Consider the following 17,871-nt stretch of genomic DNA (forward strand, 5'->3'; position numbering starts at 1 on the left):
GGACCCCCGTTACCTCCTTCATCCAACTCGGGACCTCCGACCAGAAGGTCTGAATCACTGGGCAGTGCCAACACATATGAAAGCATGCACAATTATTTTCCTACCACCTCGGAAAAGGCCCCATATCCTTTAAAGGTCCCCCCCCCCGAAAACAGCTGGCCTACCCTCTTAACCCCTTGTCCGACCAAATCTAAGAATAATGGAAGCCCACTTGGCTAGATCTAGTGGGGGCCCCATACCAACGACAATGGGGACGGCCAAATGGACAAGCGAGCGTTAGGCTTCGATTCCTTTCATATAGACCAGAGAACCCCCAAAGCAGGGAGTGACCACAACTTCTGACGGATAGCCCTCAGCGGAAACCACAGGTAATCTCTAATCTTCTTGGTGTGCCGCTATGTCCTCGAGAAAGGTCCAGTAATTACCTAGGTCGTCTCTTAAAAGCTCCACCTGCAGCTGTGCTGCCTTATATTATACTTGGAGGTCAGGTTATGCAAATCCCCTCCACCCCCAAGTCCCTAGGTAAGGTTAACATTGAATGGAAACCTTGTTCTGCCTTTCGGGCAACAAGGGTCTTCAGTTCTCGGAAGTATGACTCGGAGACCACCGTGGGCAGGATAAAAAAAAGATGGAGCAATCAGGAAAGAACATTAATTTTAATGGAGATCATCCTTCCATACCACGATAGCACCTGAGGAGCCCACCTCACTAAATCCTTCAGAGTTGCAAGCATAGGTTTATAGTTACACATTAACAAAGTGGTAAGATCTCTAGGGAGCTGAATTCCCATGTAAGTAAGCCCCACCTTCTCGACTCTCATCCCCTAAAATTGGACTCTGGTCTCTAGACCAGCGCCCCTATCACATTAATCTTAAGGCCCGAAATCCACATTGGATAGCCTTGATTTTCGAGCTGACGCGAATCACAATTGCTAAAGGCTCCATGGGCATGGCATAAAGGGAGGGGTGAAAGAAGGCAACCATGCCTCGTTCCTCTGGCCAACGGAAAAGAGGCAAACAACATCCCGTTGACTAATACTCGGGCGCTGGAGAGCCTAAAGTGCTGCAATCCATGCCTGCGTGTTCGTCCACAGTCTGAACTTCTCCAGGACGTAAAACATATAGGGCCATTCGACCCCTTCGAGTGCCTTCTCTGAGTCCAATGAGATCACTGCTGCATCTGTGCCCTCCCCTTGCACCACATGCCTCAAGTCTGTGATCTTCCTAATGTTGTCAGATCCCTGGCGCCCGTGAATAAAACCTACCTGGTCCTCATGGATGAGTGTTGGGAGAGACCCCTCCAGCCTACGTTCCAGGAGTTTTGCTAGTATCTTCACATCTGTATTAAGAAGCGATATAGGCCTATATGAAGCACACTCCCCCGGATCCCTCCCTGGTTTATGGATAACCACGATGATGGCGCTCAACATAGAATCTGTATTTCACCCTCTTATACATTATTAAAAACCTTGGCCAGATGGGGGGGCCCAGGAGAGACCAATACATCTTGTAGAATTTCATGGAGAAGCCGTCATCCCCCGGAGTGGTCCCTGATTTCAATCGCTTAATCATGAAGTCCACCTCGCCTGAGGAAATCGGGCCGTCCATACTATCAGCCCTGCGGTCGGACAATCCCGGCATCTGTAAAGAGCCAAGGAATCTGGCCATCTGAGCGCCATCCCCAGGGAACTCTGACACATACAAGGCCTCATAAAATTCTCTGGGTCGAAAAGGCCCCCCCCAATTTGGGCTTTTGATTCTATTGTCCATTTTATATTTCTGTGCCTCTCTTACCCGCCACGCCAGAATACGAGCTGCCCTTTCGCCCTTCTCGTAATACATCTGTTTGAAGAATTTCAACTTATTTTCCGTATCAAGAACCAACAAATCCCTCAGCCGTGCTTTATAGCGGCACAGCTGTGCCGCCCTTTGTTGGTTTTGCCCTCCCACCTGATTACCACCCGGGCTGAGTTTCCCTACCTTAGATCGCAAGTCCCCCTCTTCTCTTTGCCTTTGCCGCACCCCTCTGATAGTGGCTTTGAACCCTTCCCACGTACCGGTCCCTGGACTCACCCCCATCGTTAAACTCAAAGTATTCCGTAATGTGCGTCTGAGCTATCTCTTTGTCCTTAAGCAAAAAGTAATTGCACATCCACCTCCCCGGTGGCCTACTTGCCCAGCCGTCCCCTAATACCACCCAAACTAATTCATGATCCGACCACAGGCACAGGAACCGAGTTGACAAACCCCTTCAAGGCAGAGTCCACCATAACAATGTCAATCCTGGAGTAAGAGTCATGGACTTGAGAATAATAAGTAAACGGGGGATCCCCCTCCGCTTTCAACGTCAGGGAGTCCGTCACCCCCAGGTCAGCATTAATGGTCTGAAACTTCCTGCATTGGGAACACTTAGTCCAGGACTCCACCTCCCCCTCTCTTTCTCTTCCTATCTCTTCATGGGTAGAGTCACCCCCAGTTATCAGTTGGCCCTCGATAAACAATTTCAGTTCTTCCTTGGGCTCATCCCAGAACTGGATCTGCCCATCGTTGGGCCCATACACAGACACAACCGTGATTGGGCTGCCCCTCAGCCGACCCTTAACAGCAATGTACCTCCCCTCCGGGTCCTGCAATGTTCTGTTAACTGTCAACCCGAGTGTGGACGCTACAACTCTCCCCACCCTTCTCTTCTTAACCAGTGCGGAGGCCTGGTGTACTTCCCCAATGAGTGTAGAATTCAGCCCAGGAGGGTTGCCCCTAACCCAGCGATTTTCCTGTAAAAGGAGTAGGTCCAACTTAGCTATCCTGAATTCTCTAAGGACGAGAGAGATTTTTGTGGGAGAATTTAGACCTCGGACATTAAGAGACCCCACCACCAGATCAACATTCACACCAGCGAGTGAAACACCTTACAACCCCCATATTGGTCACACCCAGGCAACTGCACGGACACCAAATCCACTCAGCCTGCTTCACACATCAAAACTCAAACTTCCCACCCCCCTTACCGCAAACCCTAAAACATTCTTCCATCTCCTCACAAACAAGTCCCCCAACCCCCAACTTGAAACATCTCCCATCCCCACCACAGACATCCAATCCAGCCAAGTTACCATCACTGGCCTAGGACCGAACCACCAGGGAAAAGCCTGTACCATTGGGGTCATACTCTTCGAGTTTAAACTCTGAAGATCCCCCAACCCTCAACTCGCCACTATAGCCACGAAGAGACTCTGGTCGCTGCCAAAAAGGCACCCATCCAAGAATCATCAAACCTCTCTCTCTCCCCCTCCCATTACACCCCGCCGTATAAACTATCCTACCAGCATCGCAAGAACACCCTGCACAGCCCAACCAGCGAAGCACGTAGCACTGGGGCCACAAATATTTAAAGTCTCCACCCCATCAAACTAATTCAACAGGACACTCGGCGTGCCCTTCCTCTCCTCCCTGCACCTCAATCCCTGCACCCAACCTCCCACCCACACAGACACAAACTAAAACATTTGCGTTGGGGCTTCCAGTTCTGCCGCCTTCCTCAGACCAAATAGCGTCCAGTTCTCAAAATGCCCACCTCCGGCTCCCCCGATCAAGCAGTCTGTTTATCTCTAGCCAAAAAACACCCATAGCGATCCTGCAAAAACATCAACCCTTGTCCCCTCCATGGGACACATAGCACTAGGTTAACAGAAGTATCAAGAGTCGCCCTTCAGAAGGGTGTTCCGTTGTGTATACTTTCTAGAGCTGGGGATTCTCCACCGCCTGCCCCCTTTAACCTTCTGAAACCCCACAGCTATCAATCCTTTATCTTCCAATAGAAGCTGCTCTGTTGATGAACCCATGAGCTCTCCAATGACTCTCTGAAGGCCATCCTCAGTGACCAACCTGTACTTATGAGTCTCATACTCGAAGGATATGGAGAAAGGTAATCCCCAATGATACCGAACCAGACGTCTGGCCAAGACCACAGCGCAGGCGCTCCCCTTGCAAGTGAGAAACCCTTTCACCCCCACTAGGTGGGATAGCTGGGCAATGTTTGGGGCCCACAGTTCTTGAATAGCCTCAAAATCCAGATCAGGGCTCCCCAGGAAGAGCAGACTTCCACCAAAAGTCCCACGCCCCGATTAGGCTGAACCCCACCTGCTGGGACTTGCACCGCTTCAGATCTCACAGGGCATTGAACCCCAGAGCAGTCTGGAACGCCCCCCAATCCCCTGAAGATCCCTGGGCTGTTATGGCAGGAGTCGTATATTAGCCCCCAGTCAGGCCCCCTCGCTGCTGCACTCCAGATGACCCCGTGAGCAGCCACCACTGGCAGGCATTCTCTTTACGCAAGTCCCACAGGCCTTTCCTCTGAAGCCCACAGGCACTGGATCTTAGTGCCACACAATAGGTCCAGTGGACACTGCTCCTTTCCAGAATCTGCTCCCAGTTGGGCCCACCTGGAATACAGGGCTCCAACACCAATCCTCTGCTTTTGGACCGCCCAAGGGCGTCCACTTCGCCCAGGCTGCCTCCACTAACTCACTGCAATCCCAGAGAGCACACAACAATCATGCTGTATGTGGCTCTCTGCTCCTCCTCTTCAGCCTGTAACCCGGTTAGCAGGCCCTTGCTCTCCCAGGAAACCTGGATGAAACTCTCCAGCAGGCAAGGTCACATCCGGCAACTCCCACAGCACCGCAGGGCTCGCCTCTTCTCCGGTGCCCAGAGCACAACGGGATCACTGGAGCGGGCCCACTCTCGACCACCACAGTCTCCAATATTGCATCTGCTCAGGGCAGTTGTGCCGGGCGGGACAAGGGGGGGCAGGTCTATGGGCTGCGGTCTCACCCCACAGCCTCCAAATTCAGCTGCAGTGGCCACCAGGACCGGCTGCAGTCTGCCGGAGAGCCGCGGCACCCTGCACACTCTCCTGGCCTTCATGCCGGTGGAACCCGCACCTGGCTCGATCTCCCCTTCACAACAAGCTCAGGGACCGGGATTCCGCCCCTAGAGGCAGTAGAACCCCAGCAGAGTAAACATTCACTAACGGCCTTCCTGGGGGGGGTACAGAGCGGGGGCTCACGCTCTGCAGGACCCAGTGGATACAGAGCTGGCTGTTCAGGCTGCTGCCATCCACGCGCCCCCTGGTGACCTCCTTCCCACTTTTATGATGAAAACGTGATAACTGACACCCAATGGCAATTTTACGCAGCTGCAATCTATTAGCTCCTCTGTAGGTGTCCACAAAGTAGGTGCAGTGAAAAGGAAACCCTTTAGATTCAGCATTGCGAGTGTGCCCGCCTGTACAGCTTGACCACCCCCCACCCCTGGGCTTCTCAACACACACTCTCTTGCCGCCTTCATTAGGGCCCCTGAAGAGGTGGGGAAAGCATGACAAGTACCACGCACAGCGCAGAGAGAGTGCTGGGACATACTTAAGAAAGTTCCCAGATCAAAGGCAGCACGATGGGCAGAACTCAGTAACACATCGAAGTGTGGGAAGCATCCTCCTGTGGGGGAGCTCCTCCTAGCGGTGATACTGGCAAGGTGAAAACCTTGCCAGTATCACCGCTAGGAGGACGCTCCCCCCATTGCCAGGCAACCACTGACAACACAAGGCCACGCCCGGTTGCCTCACTTTCATCCCACTTGCCGCAGCTTGAAAAACCCGCCTTCAGACGAAGCAGCAGCGAAGTGGGGCTAAGTGAAAAGTTGCTGTCTGCAGCTGTCCGCGGCGGGTCTGCGGCCAATGTCCCTATAGTCATGACCCTGCTCCCCTGCTGGCCCCTTCCTGCACCTTCCCTACTCTCATTATCTGCAGTGTGGACCACCACAAAGGTACTGTTTATCCTTTCAATGACTGTCACAATACCTACCAATCCACCACCCGAACCGCTTCATTCAGAATGTCGCTCTAACACCACATGTTCTAATCCTAACCTTGTGTACCCACAAATTGTCAATACCTCTACTACGATTAACCTGGGCCGATGGAATGCTAGATCACTCTGCAATAAGACTGCTGCAGTACTGGACCTTTTTCTACGCTTACATCTCCACTTCCTATGTGTAACAGAAACTTGGATTCTTCCCCACAACTCTACAGTAGCTGCTTCTCTCACTTATTCTCTTTCTTCCTTCACCCATTTACCTCCCCCAATGGAAGGGGTGGCAGCGTTGGAGTTCTACATCGCTCGAACTGTGTGTCTATACCTTCACCTATCCCCTCATCGGAATATTCCTCGTTTGAGTTCCTAATCGAGATCTTCACTGTTTCCCATGCCATATCCTTTCTCATTGTTTACAGCCCACTTGGCTCATTCTATTAGGACATCAACCACCTTCTTGGTCACATCCTAACTAGTCCTACTCCAACTTTCCTCCGTGGAGACTTTTACCTCCATCTCTCCTCTACTCATTCCACTTCTCCTTACTCTTAAGTCCCGTCCCCTTTCCTCCATACTGCATGGGTCGTCCCTTCCAAGGGACAGGAGACGGAACCTTTTTCACCAGAAAAAACCTTCTTCCCCTTTAAATTTAGAGGCACAGGGGGTGCAGCCCAAGGAGCATGCGCTGCCCTGACACGCCCTCTGGCGCCACACGTCAGTCCCCTTTTCTCCATCGACGGGAACAGGCCGAATTCACCAATGCTCCTGGGTTTGGCTTTAGCCATGTAATTCCACACATGGATATTTCTTCTCTTTTTTTGTCTCTTCATCATTCAGGTACTCGGTCCTTGGGCGTCGCGCTCCTCCCCGGCGCATGTCGACTTCCACATGGTTCAGCAGGTGTCCATCCTGCAACGGGCTCTTCCCAACTTCAGACTCCCACGCCCTCTGCATATGTTGCCTTGGCCCAGACCACGGTTGGCAAGCTTGTACAGCATGTGGCTCGCTGTCATCAGAATCGCTGAAGAACAGAATAGCCAGGTAGAGGGAGCTCTTCCAGAAGTCGCCTCCAGAGGACCTCAAGAACTTTGTGAAACACTGAACCAGCCCCAAGGTAGGGCCGCTATTTTCCATCGCACCCCGCAAAGGAGACTCCTTCCCAAGGACTCTCCCATGCGGGAGGGACCGTACAGGTCCTTGTACGAGCACATGCACCTTGGCTGCTGCAGCTACCAGCCTTTGGGCCGAGGGATCCTTGGATCCTCCCGGTGGCAGTGTTGAGGGACCGGAAGGTTCTTGTACTTGATTATCATCCGAGGGGCTCAGCCCTTGGACCGGCAATATGGCAGAGGGGCTATGCCCTAGTACCGGCAATACGTCCGAGGGGGTGCCTAAACGCAGCTCTACCGTGCCTAAACGCAGCTCTACCGACCCCTGAGTCGAGGGTGTCACACCTACCGGGTCTAGGCCTGAGGAGCAGGGTAGGCCTCGTGATCCACACGCAAGAGTCTTGGAGGAGGCTGGGCCTAGCGAACCGAGCAACACGTTGCAGGCATGTGGCAGGCAGCTCGACAAGATGGCGCCGCACGCAGACAGAGGCACCCGACCAACGCCATTCCAGGAGTTCTGCGAAGAACGAGTGTCAAGGTGGGACTGGCCTCAACAGGTATGTGGCTTACAGCCTATCCTTCTTATGCGCAGGGCAGCTTCCCACTGTGTCCATATGGGCAGGTTATGCAGCGGGTCCAGCAGCTCCTGGCTACCTCGTCAGTACCCCCTTCCACCTTTCCAGCCAGTGAAGAGGGGCTCTTTGAGAGGTTCCTCGGGCTCATGAAGTTACCTCGGATAGGGTTTATCCTCAAGGATGCCATCAGGGAAGTCCTACCTATGATGCTAGAGGCACCAGAAGCGCCTCCTCCGGCGCCCCCGGCACAGCCGCTGCCTCTGGCCCCCAGCCGATTCTGCAGGTGGTTCCGTACCAGCCTCAGGCCGCGGTCACTTTAACCCAGCCTCCGGCTATAGCTACTCCTCCACCTCCACAGTATCCTCCTGATCCACAAGATACGGATGAGGAGGAGGATCTGGACACACCATCCTCAGCTAGGGCCTTCCACAAACGTCTTGCAGGGCTGGCGGAGTACCTGGGCCTACTCTAACCTGAGCTTGAGCAGCCGGCAGAGGGGGGTTCTGGCTAAAGTCCTCACGTGACGCCCCTCTGCCAAAACAGGGATTCCACGGCAAACCGATGTAGTCTCCCTGGACAAGAAGGGTTGGCTCAAGTCCCACTCAGTCCAGCCGGTCAATCGACGCCTGGACGCCAAGCACAGGTAGATGAAGGGGGATACACTCTTGCTATCGGCCCACCCTCAACCACACTCCTCAGTGATCGCTGTGGCATCACTATACTCCGAGCCGCAGTCGTCCTCAGCCTCCTCCTTTGCGACGCTGCTAGGCAAGGAGGAGATGATCTTGGAGGCTTATGGAAAGAAGCTGTATTCCACCGTGTCCTTGCATCTTCGTCAGGCCAATGCCGATTCCATGCTGGCTGCCGCTAACCAAAGGTTATGGCAGGAAATTGCAGACTTCCTCCCGGAAATCCCTACTCAGAGCCAATCACGTTTTAAGGCGGGGCTGGCTGAGGCCAGGCTGGTGGCGCAGGACTTCATAGAATCCACTGTGGCCCATATTGACACCTCTGGCTATGCCATCTGTATCGGCACAGACATGAGAAGGACAGCTTGGCTCCGGCCAAAAAAGTTCAACCCTGATGTCCAAGAACGCATATTAGATCTACAATTTGATGGGGGGGGGCTCTTCCACTCCTCCACGAACAAAGAGCTGGCCAAGAAGAAAAACAGCTCACAAAAGGCCAAGTCTTCATCCATCTTGACAAAGACCACGCCCAAGTCATACACCCAGTCACAGCAGCGCTCCGACACGGGGCGTACGTATGGAGGGTTCCCCGGCTTCCAGGAGCGGAGATCCAGGCAGCCTGACCGCTCGCCTTCTCAGAACCGGCGCAAGCAACAAAAAGGGGGTGGGAGGAGGCAAGGGCTTTTTCCAGTCCCCCTCCTCCGCAACAGCCTCCTAGGAAAAGAAGGCATGACACGTCCCTCCGGGTCCACGTGTCTCCAGTGGGGGGCAGCCTTGCCCTCCATGCACATTTCTGGTGCCAGAATTTTGCGGACCTCTGGATCCTCTCAGTAGTATCCACAGGGTACTGCCTACCCATCCTAGCCTCTGCTCCCCTCCTCCCCTCCACTCCCTCAAGTTGGGACAGCAACTCTTCTGGCGGAGATCCGGTCGCTCGTAGGGAGCCAGGCAGTGGAGGAAGTCCCAGCCTCCCAGCGAGGCTTGGGCTTTTACTCCAGGATTTTCGACCATTCAGAAGAAGAACTAGGCAGGCCTGAGAGTTGTGCTGAACCTTTCCACCCTCAACCTCTTTACCCCTGCAAAAATTCAAGATGGTTACGCCAGCTTTTATAGCGGAGACATTGTGCAAGGGAGACTGGATGTGCTCCCTGGATCTGAAGGACGCTTACCTACACGTCCCAATTTGACAGCCCCATCGTTCTTTCCTTCGGTTCAGGATCAAGGGCTACCATTTTCAGTACAAGCTCCTTCCTTTTGGCCTCAACTCGGCCCCCAAGGTCTTTACCAGGCTCATGAATACAGTGGCTGCCCTCCTCAGAGTGCAGGGCCTCCACATCTACCCATACCTCGATGACTGGCTCGTCAGGGCTACTTCTCCGAAAGCGGTTCACCACTCCTCCCAGGCCCTTATGAACACGCTGCAGGATCTGGGCTTCTCGCTCAATCTCAAGAAGTCACAGCTGCAGCCCACGCAGACTGACATTCGTAGGCCTCGTCTAAGACATGTGCTCCGAGAAGCTATTTCTGTCAGAGGACAAGATCTCGGCCAGCAAGAGGGACACAGCCCACTTCCTCAGCAGAGAGGTGACCTCGGCTTGGTGGTACCAGCATCTCCTGGGTCTCTTGGCGGCGGCCCTATTAGCCGTCCCACATACGAGACTCAAGATGAGGAGGCTACAGCTGCACTCTGCGACATCATGGACCAGGAGCGGGGCTCTCAATCCGAGATGATCAACGTTCCTCCATCTCTCCACCCAGACCTAACATGGTGGTCCAGGGACTGCAACCTACACACGGGCAAGCCCTTTCGGCCTCCCAATCCGCAGGCCACCATCACCACAGACTCCTCACTTGAGGGCTGGGGAGCCACCCTGGATGATCTCTCGGTCCACGGCACCTGGACTCGATAGGAGCAGGAATATCACATCAATTGGTTAGAGCTGAACACCATAGTGCTCAGAGCATTCCTTCCACTTCTCGGGAAAGGTGTTCCTCATCCAGAAGGACAACTCGAGCAGCATGTACTACGTCAACGTGCAGCGAGGCACCGGATCCCCTCCACTGTGCAGACTGGCAATCAGCATGTGGGAGTGGGCCCTGGAAAACGACATCTACCTCACGGCAATCCACCTCTCATGGGAAGCCAACCTGGAGGCGGACAGACGCAGCAGGTTGGCAGCAGACAATTACGAGTGGCAGCTAACCGACCTCGTCATTCAGGAGATCTTCTACAAGTGGGGTCATCCCCTGGTAGATCTCTTTGCCACCTGGCACAACAAGAAGTGCCCTCAATTCGCCTCCTAGCACGGACAAGGCCCGGCTCCCTCTGCGACGCATTTCGGCTTCAATGGAACGGCATGAAGGCTTACGCCTTCTCGCCCGCTCCGCTGATTCACAGAGTGATTTGCAAGATCAACATCTTTTTAATAGCTCCATGGTGACCGGACAGGCAATGGTTTTCAGAGCTGTTCAGCCTTTTGGAGATGCCTCTGAATCACCTCCCGACGGGCCCAGCTCATCTTCTGGCGCAGCAGGGGGGCAGGGTCATCCACCACGCGCCACAGAAACTATCCCTCTTCAGCCTCTCCCAGGTTAATCTGGTAATCATACAGGGCGCAAGGAGCAAGGCTACCAGGGCCCAGTATAAAAGTAAATGGATCAGATTCTGCCACTGGGCAGATTCTAAGGAAATCGACCCCTTGGCATGCACTTTGGATGACGTGCTCTCCTTTTCGGCGCACCCCCCCCCTACTCGGGTGTGCAGCTGGACACCTGCTGTACTTACCTCGCAGCCATCGGAGCTTACAGGAATTCAGAGGGGGCGGGGTCTTCTCCTCCTCCAATCCTATCATCAAGAAACATTTGATGGGGCTCGCAAGGCTCTACCCGCCCGTCAAGAGGCCGCACCCAGTGTGGGATCTCAACATAGTCTTGGGCACCCTGGTGCACAAACCGTTGGAGCCAGTGGCGTCCGCAGACGACAGGCTGGTCACCATCAAGACGGCCTTGCTGGTCGGCCTCACCTCGGCTCGCAGAGTCCATGAGATCCAGGAGCTGGTCACCTCAGAACCATATACTACCTTTCACAGGGACAAAGTAGTCCTTCAGACACACCTGGCATTTCTGCCTATGGTGCCTTTGGCTTTCCACTTGAACGAGGAAATGGTCCTTCCTATGTTTTTTGCCGATCCCAAGGACGAAGCACAGAGAGTGTTGCACTGCCTGGATGTCAGGCATGCCCTGAAATTTACTTCGACCGGACCAAGGGTTTCCGCAAATCGGACGCCCTGTTTGTCACCTTCATAGGCTCAAGACCAGGCTATCAGGCCTCCAAGGCCTCCATATTCCGCCGGATGGTCCACCCATCATGGAAGCGTACGAGGGCCAGCACAAGCCGCTTCCTGCCAACATGCACGCCCATGCTGCAACACTGGCAACGGCCATCGCATTCCAGCGCCTTGTCCCTTGGCAAGTCATAAGCAGGGCGGCCATTTGGGTCACTCCCTCGGCTTTCTGAAAGCATTACTGTTTGGATGCCGGCTCTAGATCTGATGCGGCTTTTGGACAGGCGGTTCTCAGGAACCTGTTTGCTTAAGGAGGGTCTCCTCTCTACCCTGGGGCTACATTCAGTTGTAAAGCAGTATGGAGGAAAGGGGACGGGACTTAAGAGTAATTATAAGTTACTCACCGTAGTGACTAACATACTCTTGGTCCCTAGTTCCCTTTCCTCCATACGTCCGACCAACCTCCCCCCTGATAATACTGGTGTCATTAGGCAATGTTAAATCTATTGTCGACGTGTCAATGGGAGCTGAGGTGTGACGCCGGAGGGCGGAGTCAGGGCAGCGCATGCTCCCAGGGCCGCACACCTGCACTCCTATACATTTAAAGGGGAAGAAGTTTTTTTGTGGTGAAAAAGATTCCGTCTCCCGTCCCTTGGAAGGGATGCCCATGCAGTATGGAGAAAAGGGGACTGAGAGTACGTTAGTCACTATGGTGAGTAACATAATTTACTCAGCATACTTGACTCACACCTACTCTCCCCACTTTCTACTCCTCTCACTCATACTTCTGGTTCCACTCTCGACTTGATTTTTATTTCCTCCTTCACTGTTTCCTCTTCCTCTGCTTTACCTGTCCACCTATCCGATCACTCTTTACTCTCCGCCTCACTGCTCCCACTCACTTCTCCTAGTATCTTTACTCATCCCTCTTCCAATACATTCTTTAGGCTTGACTTACGCAACATCAATTCCTCCCTCTTCTAAGATACCTGTATTAACTCCCTTCCTTCTCTCACAAACGTTTCTACTTTCTCTGCCGACGAAGCTGCCTCCATCCTTTCTTCATCTCTTGCTTCCATTCTCGACCAACTTTATCCTTGTTCTCCTTTTCAACCTACTTGCAAACCTGTCCAACCCTAGCTTTCTCCCCACCTCTTGAAAGGCGCTGGCTCAAACTCTGTTTTCCCACCAATCACGCCACTTACTTTTCCTATCATACTCTCTGTCAACTGTATCAACTCTGCCAAACGCACTAATTTCTCTGACCTTCTCCATACTCCATCTACTCACCCTCGACGTCTCTTTCAAACACTAACTCTGCTTCTTTCTCCTCCTTTACCTGACCCTTCCATTAACTCGCCCCTACCAGCATCTGACCTTGCAAACTTCTTTTCTTCTAAAGTACTCTCTCTACGCCAGGAATTTCCACTGTCACAATCTTATAATCTCTCTCCTTCACCACCCCCTACCCCTCCCAACACTATCTCTAACTTCCCCCGTCTCTGACTCCATGGTGGCTCTCCTCTTAGCCAAAGATCACCCCACTGCTGCCCCCACTGACCCATTCCTTCCTCGCTCATTCCTAAAATCTACCCATTGCTGGTACCCTTTCTTACCTCTGTCCTCAATATCTGTATCTCCACTTCTACTTTCCCCTCAGCCTTCAAACATGCCATCATTCCTATCTTAAAAAAACCCACTGCTAACCTCCTTCTTGTCTCAAACCTTCGTCCTATATCTCTCTTACCTTGTTGTGCCTTAAGGTCGCTTACAGACCATTTCAATTGTGTTGTGCCTGAAGGTCGCTTACAGACCATTCAATTGAGTTGTGCCTTAAGGTCGCTTACAGACCATTCAATTGTGTTGTGCCTTAAGGTCGCTTACAGACCATTCAATTGTAGGTTAAAATTGCATTTAGTGATATGTTTCTAGTCGCTAAAATGGAACTTAGAACCTAGCTATGTTTTTAGTTGCATTCTACAACTGCATACCTTTAGTTTAAAGCTGAATCTAGCTGTGCCTCGATTCGCATGCCGCAACTCCCTATCTTCAGGTTAATAGCGAAAGCTATATCTAACTGTGCTGCTATCTGCGCACCTGACTTAGTCAGCTAGCATGTACTCTCCAAAACCAAACATACTAAGTATCACTGCACTAGATAGGACAGCTAAATTACCTCTCTACGCTGCCTCCCTCATCATATTAGTGGTATTGTCACTCTCCTACCTGACCATGCCTATTTCTCAACAAACCATTGGACCTACAGTAAAACAATATCAAGATGATACTACCACATACAGGGCCTGTAGTACCACAGACAGAAACCTCAAACTTCGTGCTAGCCTACCAAAATTGTACGAACTACCAGCAAAGCAAATTGAACAAATCAACTTCCTAAAAATGAACATACAGCCGAAAACCACTGCAGAACACACTAGGAAAGCTCATACCCCTAAAAGACCCACACAGAAATGCTCCAAACCTACCATAATAGCAAGCACCATGCTCACTAAACATCACCTCAAAGGTGCACTCATAAATGCTGGGTCCCTAGTAGCTCATGCTACAGAAATCTCAGATATTATTCTCGACACCACCTAGACTTCCTAGCCATATCAGAATCATGGCTTCACGATGCAGCGTGTCCCGCCCTCTCCTTAGCAGTTCCCGACAATTATATCATCATACGAGCTGACAGACACACCTCCCGAGGCAGGGGTCTAGCCATTATTGCCAAGATCAGTCTCGACATAAGAGTCTCCACATCCCCCATCACAAAATCTTGTGAATGCCTCTCGGTCAAAATAGCCACCGCCAGCTCCCAAACATTAAACATTGTCCTGCTCTACAGACCTCCTGGTCCTATTGGAACCTTTGTTGAGGACCTCTCCACCACCCTGTCCAACAATTTGAAAAACACCTCCCAAACTATAGTGCTAGGAGACTTCAACCTAGGCTACAATGATATTAAAGACACCCAGTCCACAGCTACTGCTCTGATCCTAAAAGAGCTGGGCTTTGCCCAAAGAGTCACCTGTCCCACTCATAATAAAGGTCGCATCCTTGACTGGATAGCTGATCACAACTGTGGAGTAACCATTACAGACACTGTTCCCCAGATCTGGACGGACCACTTTCTACTTCTATTTACAGTAGATACTAACTTAGCCACAGCCAAGTCCACACCTGCCCCTCCTATATACACGAGGAACAAAAAGCTAATAACCACGGAAAAATTGTTGCCAATCATACTACCCCAACTAAACTCGCTCCCAGCTAACACGGGGCCTGATATGCTAGTTGATCAATTCACTGAAACTATGAACTCAGCCCTTGATCACATAGCACCTCTTAAATTACGGACTAGTAAACCAAAAAAACATCTCAACTCATGGTTCACCCCCCACCTAAAAAATCTCAGGTTAACCAAAAGAAAACTAGAATCCAAATGGAGACTTACTCCTACAGTAGAAAACAAACTAAACCTTGCAAAGATATCATCCCAATACAAAAAAGATATCCTACTAGCCAAACAGGAAACATACAATACCAGAATATCCCAATCTAAATCAAGTGTCAGAGAACTGTTCAGTATCTTGAAAGAGCTGGAAACACCCATCATTCCCCAAGAAAACTGCACCAAGGACAAAAAATGGTGCTCAGACATTCAGTTTGCCCTTACCAACAAAGTAGTCGACCTACAAACTAAAATCGCCTTCAAAAAAGCATCTCTCACACCTCAGGACGCTCTAACCCCAGCACCCCTACTTAAATCTAAACAAATAACACGTTTCTGCTTCTCCAAGGTATCTACCATTGAAGTCGAAAAAGTGATCCTGGGACTTAAACCATCCAACTGTAAAGGTGACCAATGCCCTGCCCAATTAATTAAGGATGCTGCGAGAGAACTATCGCCATTCATAACTAAACTCATCAACTCATCCTTCACTACCGGCATTGTACCGAATAATCTTAAAGAGTCGTGGGTCCTGCTACTCCTAAAGAATCAAACCCTCTACCCTGCCATTCCCACCAATTTTAGTCCTATCACGACTGTGCCCTTTCTTCTAAAAATTTTAGACAAAGTGGCATACATGCAAATACAAAATTTCCTTGAATCCAACCACCTGCTCGGAACCCGCCAATCTGGATTCCGTCCCCAGCATGGAACAGAGACTGCCCTTATCAATCTCAAGGCCCAAATAGATCAATGTAGGGACAATGCCCAAGCAGCCTTACTCCTCTTGCTAGACCTCTCAGCACCGTTCAATTTAGTCGACCATACAGTCTTATGCAGCCACCTAGACTCTGCTGCTCACTTCTCTAAAGAGGCCATATTATGGATCAAATCCTTCCTGAATAACCGCACCATGAGAGTCTTCTCTCCATCAGCCTCAGCTGACCCGATCCCTATAACGTGCGGTGTACCCCAGGGATCTTGTGTATCACCAACCCTCTATAACATATTCACAAAGCCGCTCTTTGACGAAATGGATCATCTGGGTATCGCCTACACCAACTATGCAGACGATACCCAGATCCTCCTTCCGCTTTCAGGAGATTACGTCGTGGATCTGGCTTTAGTGAATAAAATTTACAGCATCGTTCAGGTATGGATGGCCACACACGGCTTATGCCTGAACGACGACAAAACTGAGCTCATAATCCTAGGCACCCCGACATACATAACTAAACTTAACACTGACTATGCCAGCTTCATTATCGATGGGAACAATATCAAAGTAGCAAAGGAAGTCAAGGCCCTAGGCTTTTACCTTGACGCCACCTTAAACTGGACTACTGTAATGGCCTCTACATTGGGGCTAACAAACAGACTATCCAAAAAATCCAGGTCATACAGAATAATGCCCTGAGAGCCGCGCTTAAGATCAACAGGAAAGAGCATATCTCCTCTATAAGAAGAGAATATAAATGGCTATCCACTCAGGACAAAATCCAACTCAAAATTGCCTCCCTTACTCACAAGTGCCTCAATAACATGGCACCACCCTACCTCATGGACAGGCTACACTTAAGAACCTCACCTAGACCAACAAGAATGGTCAATGCGAATTGCCTCTATGTCCCTCGCTTTAAACGTGCCACTATTGGAGGACATAGCTTCGCAGTCAAAGCAGCACAGCTTTGGAACTCCCTACCACATGACATAAGAGAACCCCAGCCCTTTGCGAAATTCAGGCAGAATTTGACCAAGTGGCTGAGAGCTAATGACATCTAACTAATCCGACCTGCTTGACCTGACTGTCCCTACTAGCGATCCACCTGCATGCCCCAGCTCTGATACCACGTTCTGTATTTTACACCATTGTATATTACTGTACTTATTCCACTGTATCTCACCTCCACATTGTTAAATATTCCTGTACCCTTATCACCTCCTGTCTGGACCTAGCTCCAGCCCTGCTCATTCTTGCTTATTGTATACTGCATTATGACCATGTACCTGTATATATTTTATTTATTGCAGAATGTACTATGATTATGTAGATGTACCTGTAACAAAGTTGAGCATATTCTTGTCTTGTGCGCCCTGATGCTCCAGGGCTTGGCGCGCCCTACAAATATTAAACTAAACTAAACTAAACTTACCCTTTCTATCTAAACTCCTTGAGTGTCTTGTTTATTTTCAAATCTCCTCATTTATCTCTGGTCTATCGCTTCTTCCTCCCACTCAGTCTGGCTTTCATCCCCGTCACTCCACTGAAACATCCTTGACTTGTGTGATTAACTCTCTTCTCACAGCTCGTTATTCTAAGCAATCCTCTGTCCTCATTCTTCTCAACTTTGCTGCTTTTGACACCGTTGATCACTCTTTGCTTCTGAACTCTCTCTTCTCGTTTGGCTTTCGTGGATCTGTTCTATCGTGGTTTTCCTCTTACCTATCCAACTGCACTTTCGCTGTCTCCTGGGGTGGCAACACCTCTTTACCTCTACCCCTCAATCATGGTGTTCCTCAAGGATCAGTACTTGGTCCCTTTCTATTCTCCTTATATGCTTCTTTCCTTGTCCCTATAATCTCCTCTTTTGGACTATTTTACCACTTCTATGCTGATGACACTCAGCTCTTTCTTTCTTTCTTTCTCCTCTTTCACGCCAGACATTCACTCTACTCTCTCAACTTGCCTGTCTGCTATCAAATCCTGGATGACCTCCCACTTTCTCACTCTGAATGCCAGTAAGACAGAAGTCTTATTTTTTCCCGCAAACACTCTCCCACCACAGTCTCCTCCCCCATCCATCTCCTTTCCCCCTTCCAGCATATCCATCTCCCTTACAGCCCGTAATCTCTGCATCTACTTTGACTCTTACCTTTCCTTTCCT

The 17,871-nt window shown here is 50.9% G+C and overlaps 1 protein-coding gene across 1 annotated transcript in view; it reads left to right on the plus strand.

Moving 5' to 3' along the window:
* DCAF17 (DDB1 and CUL4 associated factor 17) overlaps window positions 1-17,871 on the plus strand; it is a 1,369,255-nt gene that overhangs the window by 917,790 nt on the left and 433,594 nt on the right. The window lies entirely within an intron of this gene.

The sequence above is a fragment of the Ambystoma mexicanum genome, chromosome 9, assembly GCF_040938575.1.
Source record: "Ambystoma mexicanum isolate Mex_15411 chromosome 9, UKY_AmexF1_1, whole genome shotgun sequence".
NCBI classification, from domain to species: Eukaryota; Metazoa; Chordata; class Amphibia; order Caudata; family Ambystomatidae; genus Ambystoma; species Ambystoma mexicanum.